General features: G+C 40.1%; 1 protein-coding gene across 1 annotated transcript in view; it reads right to left on the reverse strand.

Moving 5' to 3' along the window:
• Positions 1 to 10000, reverse strand: part of LOC143038566 (uncharacterized) — a 289844-nt gene that overhangs the window by 264925 nt on the left and 14919 nt on the right. Inside the window, exon 2 of the mRNA XM_076207937.1 lies at positions 1590 to 2421. The gene's annotated coding sequence lies outside the window, so the exon portion shown is untranslated. The remainder of the gene's footprint in view (positions 1 to 1589; positions 2422 to 10000) is intronic.

A 10000-nucleotide genomic window follows, 5' to 3' on the forward strand; every position in this document is an offset into this window, starting at 1 on the left:
GAAAACAGACCACATGATTCTAATGTGTTTCTTGATATCCGGGGTTTTCCAAAGTTATTTTTTCGAATTTTGGAAAGTTGCTAATAATTGAGATTCCTGATATTGGAATGATAATTCTTAGATTCTCAACAAAATGAACGTTGACTTGGACGTTCCTGTTGGATGGCGATGAACGTAAGTCGGATAAGGAAGATGAACGTAAGTCGGATAAGGAAGAAGTTGAAAGAACGGCATAACGTTACCACCGGATATCCGGCCCACGGTGACAAGGGTCTATTATCACGTGACGCGGTTCTCCTATTATCACGTCACAGAACATTCTTATTGTCATGCAACATGTCACTTCTCTGCTGTCACATGACACGGTAGTCCTACTGTCGTGTGACAATGTATTTTTACTGTCGCATGACTCGCTATTCCTTTTGTCACTTCTGTTACGTGACATGGCGTTAATATCGTCACGTTACACGGTATGCCAACGGTCATGTGACAGGAGCCTATTGTGTCATGTAGTAGGGCCCTGTTGTCACGTGACACGACACTCCTAGTGTCATGTGTCAGAGGCTTATTGTGACCATGTGGCAGGAGGCTATTGTGTCATGTAACAGGGCTCTGTTGTCACGTGACACGACACTCCTAGTGTCACGTGGCAGAGATCTATTGTGCCATGTGCCATGGTATGACAAGTGTCATGTGACAGAGGCCTACTGTGTCGTATGATGTTGAGGTTCTCGACACAATCTTTGTCGTGATGTGGTTCAACTTTTGTTCAACTTAGCGAATTTATTTCTTTTATCTAAAAAAAAAGTTCTTCCTCACTGGAAAAACAAAACTGGCTGATCTATTTACATCCATAAAGAATAAATAAAAAAAGATAATCTGGAATTTACTGAAATCTAAAAATGAGGAGCCAACTAATCTGGCACAGCTAAGAAGCTGTCTTGAGACTCTGATTGTTCCCATCCAGCCCCTCAGCTGAATAAAAGTGACTGGCGCCAGGTAAAAAAAAAAAAAAAAAATGGAAAATATGTCACAGGATAAAGGAGACGAAATTCAAAAGTAAAAAAAAAAAAAAAAAAAAAAAAAAAAAAAAAAAAAAAAAATCGAGTCAAAGTGAAAAATGGCTGGAGTATTGCCCACATTGTTCGCCTTAATTTTTTATTTTTATTGATCCTCGTTTGATCATATTAATATTATCATTTTGTCTCATTTTCTTTCCTTCAACGTTACTTCTCGTCTTCTTCTACTTTATTTTTATTCAAATATCTTTTACACTAAACATTTGAGCGTTTCCGTAATATTTCGGAAAAATGTATATATATAAATTCGGCAGAAAAACGCGTTGGTCAGCTGACGCGAAAACAAAAGAAAAAACATACATATATATATATAAAGGTATATAGAACTCAAATAATACACATATAACACCAACAATGGATATACTACAAGATAATTAAAAAAGAGGTAAATATATGGGATATGCATAACATCGATAGGGTATGATATACTGTATGCTTATACTGGGAGGGTGTATATGTGCATATACCGGGAAAGGTACGGTTAACATGGCATAATGGTATCGTACTTACCGACAACGTGGAACTGTCCAACGATGTAATGTTCTGGATGTTCGTTTCCATTACCCGGTACGGCCCTGGAAGTTGATCTGGATTCTGGAAAATCCTTTCAAATCGAAATCCAGATGTTCTGAAGGTTCTGGAAGTGGGGTAAGGAGAGTGGGGGGGGTGAAGGGGGGTAGGGAGAGGGGTAGGGTGAGGTGAGGTGGGTGAAGGGTGGTGAGGGTTGGATCTCTTGGTCTCGAGTCTGATGAGGTTGAACACTTTACCACCTCAGTCTTTCACCCTCCTCCTTCTCCTCCTCTTCCTCCTCCTTCTCCTCTTCTTCCTCCTCCTCCTCTGCCCACTTTCTTTTCTCTTCTTCCTACCGCAATTTCTCCTATTTTTCTTCTTTTTCTTCTACTTTCTTCTTCTTCTTCTTTCCTTGTTCTCCCTTTACTTCTCCTCCTTCTTGTCTAGGGGGGGGGGGGTTGAGTCGTTTTCCTTAATCGGGTTCTCGCTAATGACGAGTAGTTAGGAAACCCGGTTAATCACGCACGTGCACTCAAAACACACGCAAACACGCACGCAACCACGCACGCAAACACAAGGACTCTTCCTCTTGAACCACTGAACCGTTATGAGTGGGCAACCGCTAGGCACCAGGAACGAATACCACCACTGAGCACAACGCACTTGAAACAGGGGTGCCAATTACGGGGGGGAAATGGGGGTATACCCTTGGGGGGGATATCCTTCTATGTCAACGCCCCCCGATCTTTTTTTTTTCAATCACAGTTTGCCCCAAACACTTTCAATTTTCCTTCTCTCTCTCCCCCTTTTTATAGCTAGAAACCACACATATCTAGAAGAAAGAATAGGTCTATGAAAAAATATTATATACACATACATATGGAGCAACGTTTAACGTTGGTCACGATAACAAAGGCTATCTCTGGCAGCGCGAGATAGCGGCGGGGGAAACGAAAGGCAATGAAAAAAACGAAGTAATATGAAACCTAGGTCGTCTGAAGCTTCAGCTTTTCATGTTGAAACGGTCAAAACTCATATACCTCGGCCGTTCGGGTCGGTCGGTCGATTGGTGATTGAGGTACGTACATAGGCAGTGACACTGCGTTACAATCACCGTCACAGTTACGTCACACCGTCACACAGACAGAACGATTAGTCGTTGCTATATATTTTCTTTGTGAGTTGTTTCTTAAAATATTTTATTCTAACTGATTAGACCAATTCATCATGTGACGTCACAAAATAACTATTGACGTCACAGTCTCGTCATGGTTCGTGACGTGACAGTGACGAATTGTGATGTCATGAGTATTGTGAACTGTCCTTATCTTGTGCTGACTTTCACCCTTTACTGTCTTTGCCTTTTGCCTCCTTACGTGCGTAGTACACGTACATCACACGCATTATGCAAGCCAAATTCAATTTTGCCAAACATTTGAACCAAATTCCTGTTTAATCAAACTCTTACTCAAACTAAACTGACGTAAATTGACATAATCTAATCTAAAGAGCTTGGCAAACTGAATGGCAAAAATGTATTTTGGTGAAATACAATTTGGTGAAATAAAACTTGGCGAAATAAAATTTGGTGAAATACAATTTGGCGAAATACAATTTGGCGAAATACAAATTGGGCGAAATAAAATTTGGTGAAATAAAATTTGGCGAAACATAATTTGGCGAAACTAAATTCGCCGAATTTGGAAGTCACCCATATCCCACTCGAACCTTTGAACCTATTTTGTGGTCACTCCACCTGTTCGCTCGAACACTCGAATCCCCTTGATCGAGTCCTAAATAGGATCTGAATCTTTGAAGCTTTTGTTGCTTCGCGATCGTCCCATGACAAACGCATTTTTCTTTTTTCAGCGGATTAGAAAAAAAAAGTATTTAAGCTATCTTGCCTGTTTGTGTGTGTATGTATTTGTGCACATATACATACATACATACATATACATACATACTCTACATATATACATACATTACATAGATATATGCATACATGCATACATACATAAATTACATACGAACATCCATACATACATTACATATACACATATATACATTCATACATACATACATGCATACGTATATGCATATATACATACATACATACATACATACATACATACATACATACATACACACATACATTCACATACAAAGAGGCGATTACACATAACGCGTGACATCACACGGTCCGACCAAAACAGGTAGTCAAAGCGTCACCATCTTTAAACGCGGTGACGCTTTTATACATTCTAATTGTCGCCAAACAATTTTATTCAGCACGAGGGCGAGGCTGTTCAGAACAGGGCCTCGGCCAATAGAAGCCTTGTTCACGATGGGGTCCTCCACTCATGATTTCGTCCCCCCCCCCTCTAAAAAAAAAAAATCCAACAAACGTCACCGTATTGAAGAGTGCTATCAAAGGAATCCACAAGTGTGTTTTCTGCTCTGACCCTAACCACATACGCACATGAGAGCATGTGAGCAAGCGGGAACAGACACACACACACACACACACACACACACACACACACACACACACACACACACACACACACACACACACACACACACACATTATATATACATATATATATATATATGTATATATATATATATATATATATATATATATATATATATATACATATATATATATGTATATATATTGGAAATTGGTATGTTATAACACATTTGTAAAGGTTCACTATAAACCTACTATCGGAGAAATAATAACGGAAAATACAGGGAAACTGTATATTTCGACTACTATCTGTAGTCCTCTTCGTTCTGCTGAAGAGGACTACAGATAGTAGTCGAAATATACAGTTACCCTGTACTTTCCGTTATTATTTCTCCGATAGTGGGTTTATAGTGAATGTATATATATGTATAATATATATATATATATATATACATATATATATATATATATATATATATGTATATATATGTATATAATATATATATATGTATATAGACATACATACATGTATATATATATATATATATATATATATATATATATATATATATATATATATGTATGTATGTATGTAATAAAACCACTTGGAAAATAAAATGAAAGGTGACCGAACGTATTCGTATGTTTCAGATATTTTCAAAGGTAGAGAGTAAGGAAACAGTGACAATATATATATATATATATACAAAAGAAGCACACGAGAGGGGGATTAGGACAGCTCCATTGTGACCTCACTCTCTCAGCAGTGCCGGACGTTTGGAGCTGCTACTGTCAACAATTTTGTGTTATAAAGTTATCTAATTAATACATTTCCATACTCATATTCATGTTGTTCTCAAATGAATCTTTTATATAACATGATTCTATGATATATAAAAGCTTCATTTGAGAACAACATGAATATGAGTATGTGAATGTATAAATTAGATAACTTTATAACATACAAAATTGTTTACAGTAGCCGGCTTAAACGTCCGGCACTGCTGAGAGAGTCAGGTCACAATGGACCTGTCCTAATCCCCCCTAGTGTGCTTTTTTGGTATATATATATTGTCACTGTTTCCTTACTCTGTACCTTTGAAAATGTCTTAGATAGACGAAAACGTTCGGTCACCTTTCATTTTGTTTTCCAAGTGGTTTTATTACACATTTTGTGAATCATGTGTTTTTGTGATTTATTCGCATATATATATATATATATATATATATATATATATACATATATATATATATTTATACACATATATTTATATTTATACACATATATATATATATATATATATATATATATATATATATATATATGTGTGTGTGTGTGTGTGTGTGTGTGTGTGTGTGTGTGTAATAAACCCACTTTGAAAAATAAATGAGAGGTGACTGAACGTTTTTGTCTAAGACATTTTCAAAGGTACAGAGTAAGGAAACAGTGACAATATATATATATATATATATATATATATATATATATATATATATATATCTATATATATATATATATGTATAACAAAGCACACTAGAGGGGAATTAGGACAGGTCCATTGTGACTTCACTCTCTCAGCACTGCCGGACGTTTGAGGCGGCTATCAACAATTTTGTATGTTATAAAGTTATCTAACTTATACATTCCCACACTCATATTCATGCAGAAATACAGCGTATGATTGGCCGGAGGGATGACCTTTTCTCGTCCCCTCATGGTTGAGAGGGCGGGACAGTTTTCCACGTACGCTCATTGGCTGGTTTGTCCGTTCTCTCGAGCCTCGCTACCCCGAGGCTGAGAGCGTGATGTTTTCCGTCCTGCCTGGGGCTTGCCTCTCCTGAAAGGCAGGACGGAAAACATCACGCTACAGCCTCGGGGTAGCGAGGCTCGAGAGAACGGACAAACTAGCCAATGAGCGTACGTGGAAAACTGTCCCGCCCTCTCAGCCATGAGGGGACGAGAAAAGGTCACCCTTCCGGCCAATCACGCGCTGTATTTCTGCACCTTTTTACTATATAAACCCATGCATTTGTTCCATCTTTGTCTTTTGATAATGACTCAGGCAGAGTCGAAACGTCAAGCCAATAATGAACGGAATAGGAAATCTACTCTTTCCTTTACCCCTTGCTATAAAGGATACCTTCAGGAAGTTGGAAACTCTGAAGAAGAAATTGATCAGCGCTGAATTTGCAGTTGCTTTTAACCAAGCCTGCCTAAGAGAAAATTTACTCCCGCGGTATACAAACACACACACACACACACACACACACACACACACACACACACACACACACACACACACACACACACACACACACACACACACACACACACACACACACACACACACATTTCCTCAGCGAGGTACTGTATAATTCAAATCTAACACCTTGAACTCCTGGTCCACAGGGTAAAGGTGACTCTTCTCGTAAATGAGAGAGAGAGGGAGAGATAGAGAGAGAGAGAGAGAGAGAGAGAGAGAGAGAGAGAGAGAGAGAGAGAGAGAGAGAGAGAGAGAGAGAGAGAGAGAGAGAGAGAGAGAGAGAGAGAGAGAAGAGAGAGAGAGAGAGAGAGAGAGAGAGAGAGAGAGAGAGAGAGAGAGAGGGGGGGGGAGAGGTGGAGTATGGAAACTCCGGCAAAGATGGAATCTTCCGCGAAGAACAAGTTTCCCAGGAGTCGATCAAGTGCATGACGGCGCAACTGCTCAAGTATTAGAAAACGCAAACAATCTCAAGCCATTCTGTTTGTGAAGACCACAAGGATCTCATAGTGCCCTCAATAAAAACAGAGTAGGGGGGTGGGGTGGTGGTTCTCAAACAGGGCCTTGGGGGCCCCGTTCCCTTAAAAAAAAAATCGGGAAAAAATCGAAGTGGAAACGGTCTGTTTTACTTCAATTTCTAGCCAGGCTATTTTTTTCAAGTAGAAAATTACGGGCTAAACGCCCCACCTGATGAAAATACTCTATTAACGAAAACACTACCTAAACGCTGTGACACACTTCAGTGTCTTTGTTCTGTGGAAGCGCTGTGTCCTCCTGCATTACCTGTGACCCTTTCATCCACGAGGTGCTGAGATGGACGAGGGGCGATGAATGGGTGTGATGTAGGTGTGGGGAAGCTGTAAGGTGGGTGTGGTGTGGGTGTTGGGTGGGTGTGGTGTGGGGTGGGTGTGAGGTGTGTGTGTGGTGGGTGTGGGGTGGGTGTAGAATGGTGTGGGATGGGTTTGGAGTGGGTGTGGTGTGAGTGTGGTGTAAAGTGGGTGTGGGATGGGTGTGCTGTGGGTGTAGAGTGGTGTGGGGTGGGTGTGGGACGGGTGTGGAGTGTGTGTGGAGTAAGTGTGGGGTGGGTGGGTGGTTATGATGTAGAGTGTGGTGTGGGATGGGTATGCTGTGGGTGTAGAGTGGCTGGGATGGGTGTGGTGTGGGTGTAGAGTGGTGTGGGATGGGTGTGGTGTGGGTGTGGCGTGGGTGTGGGGTGGGGCAAGAGTGGGGTGGAGTAGGAGTGGGGTGGAGTAGGAGTGGGGTGGGGTAGGAGTGGGTGTGAGGTGGGTGTGGAGTGGAGTAGGAGTGGGAATGGGGTGGGGTGGGTGTAGAGTGGTGGGATGGATGTAGTGTGGGTGTGGGGTGGGCGTGGATGTGCGATTTAAAGTGGGGGTGGGGTTGGAGTATAGGAAACCGAAGGATGAGAACTGTATTATCCAGCAGCGAGGGCCCAACCACTCGATTTGTCTTTCCTTTGTGGTCCTTCTTAATTTGTATGACAGACTTTTGTTAACTTTAATTTTTTATACAGTGATACAAAATCACCCTAGAAAAAATCAAATAGAATGAATAGATGAATAAATAGATAAATAAAGAAATCGATTAATGAATAAATACAATTAATGGAAAAATCAAGGTAGAGAAGAAACAAAAGAAACAACAGAAAAAAGAGAATGTAGGAAAAATAAAAGAAAGAGAAAAAAATACCAAAAAGCGAAAGCACAAGAGAAATAAAGAAAAGATAAAAACATGGAAACACGAGGATGAGAGAAAAGATTAAAAAAAAAATTAGAGAAAATGAAAAATATAGACAGAACCACGAATAGCAGGAATGGAGGATAAAAAAAAAAAAAAAAAATACTCAATTCAGTGAACGAGTTAAATTTAACTCCATTATGCTAACTCGATTAACCTCTCCACTTCGATCTGGAAACTACTAAACATGGCAGTATAGCTGTCGCCAGGCGATTTCATTCGACAGCATTTAACCCTTACACTACACTTGTCACTTATTCTACCTGCCACCAGGCGATTTTATCCAGCTGATGGGAAGCTCCAACCCGATCTCCAGCCTTTTGCGGCATTTTACTCTATCAGTCTTTCATTCAGTATGTTTCTAGGTGATTTTATACAACTGAGGGACACCCGTGTGTGTGTGTGTGTGTGTGTGTGTGTGTGTGTGTGTGTGTGTGTGTGTGTGTGTGTGTGTGTGTGTGTGTGTGTGTGTGTGTGTGTGTGTGTGTGTGTGTGTGATTCAAATGGTCTTGGATCACGTGTTGGGATCGTGACCGACAGCTATTACCTACCGGAAGAGAGCTCAGAGCTCATATGTGACCGATCTATGGGTAATGCTGTGACCTTACACGCACACAAACACCTAACTCCCCGCCAACGAGAGTTGAAGTAACGAATCGCAGCGCAGCGATACTGAAAATATTTCACCCCTGGGCGGGATTCGAATCCAGACCGTCGTAGTGGCGACCGCGAACGCTACCACCGCGTCATCGAGTCGTGTGTGTGTGTGTGTGTGTGTGTGTGTGTGTGTGTGTGTGTGTGTGTGTGTGTGTGTGTGTGTGTGTGTGTGTGTGTGTGTGTGTGTGTGTGTGTGTGTGTGTGTGTGTGTGTGTGTGTGTGTGTGTGTGTGTGTGTGTGTGTGTGTGTGTGTGTGTGTGTGTATGTGTGTGTGTGTGTGTGTGTGTGCTTTCGCGTGTGCGCATGTAGACGCGCGCGTCAATCCTACAGATATACCATAGATATAAACATACATACATACAACATACACACATACATACAAACATACATACATACATACAGATATGTAAACATTCATTATAAATAACATAGAAGATTTAAACAGCACATTTCACTAGACCCGTAACATCTGACCTGGGTTTCATGAAGACCCTATCACTCTAGATTGTTGATCCTTGGGCAGGTACCTGAGTCCCTTGTAAACCTTTAGAGACCTTTTGACAGTCTCCTTTTTAAGAAAACCGTGAAAGACCCTAATCACCCTCAGGTCGAATGCCGGAGGAGACGGCTCTTAAAAATTAGTCTCAATTTTTAGAGTCTTCGATACAATGGTTCGTCGATATCTTTTTCGCCCTCCCCTCCATACGAGAGTCCGTCGGTAATTTTTTTTTTTTTTTTTTTTTTTTTTTTTTTTTTTCTTCCTATTAACGTGACGGGGTCCTCGGATGGAGGTCAATGGTGGATGAATTAAATCCTCTGTCTACAAGAATGAGAAAGAAAAATAATAATAGTAAAAGAAATCCATCACATCTATGTATAGTAATAGTCTGCTAGAATTGTTGTTTGTATATATCTAGATAAAACTATTTCACGAATTACAATCACAACTTAGACATTTGCTCGACACTAAACCTAGAAACTGATTCAAATATCCATCACAAGAATAATAGTTTCAACTTATCAAAATGAATAAATAAATTAAGAAATAGATGGATGAATAGATAAATAAATGAATATATAAATTAATAAAAATAGAAATAAAAATAGATAAATAAGAAGATAAATAAATCAATAGAATAATGCTATTGTCGACCGAAACAACACTTTACCATACACGTTCCCAGACATAGAGTGTCACTCAACTAGTCGTTTTGTTTGAGTTCCCACGGGCAGGAATGCTCGTAAAAGCTACAAAGACGAAGAGG

The sequence above is a fragment of the Oratosquilla oratoria genome, chromosome 24 (assembly GCF_046742065.1).
Source record: "Oratosquilla oratoria isolate Oo_2021 chromosome 24, ASM4674206v1, whole genome shotgun sequence".
In the NCBI taxonomy this organism is placed as follows: Eukaryota; Metazoa; Arthropoda; class Malacostraca; order Stomatopoda; family Squillidae; genus Oratosquilla; species Oratosquilla oratoria.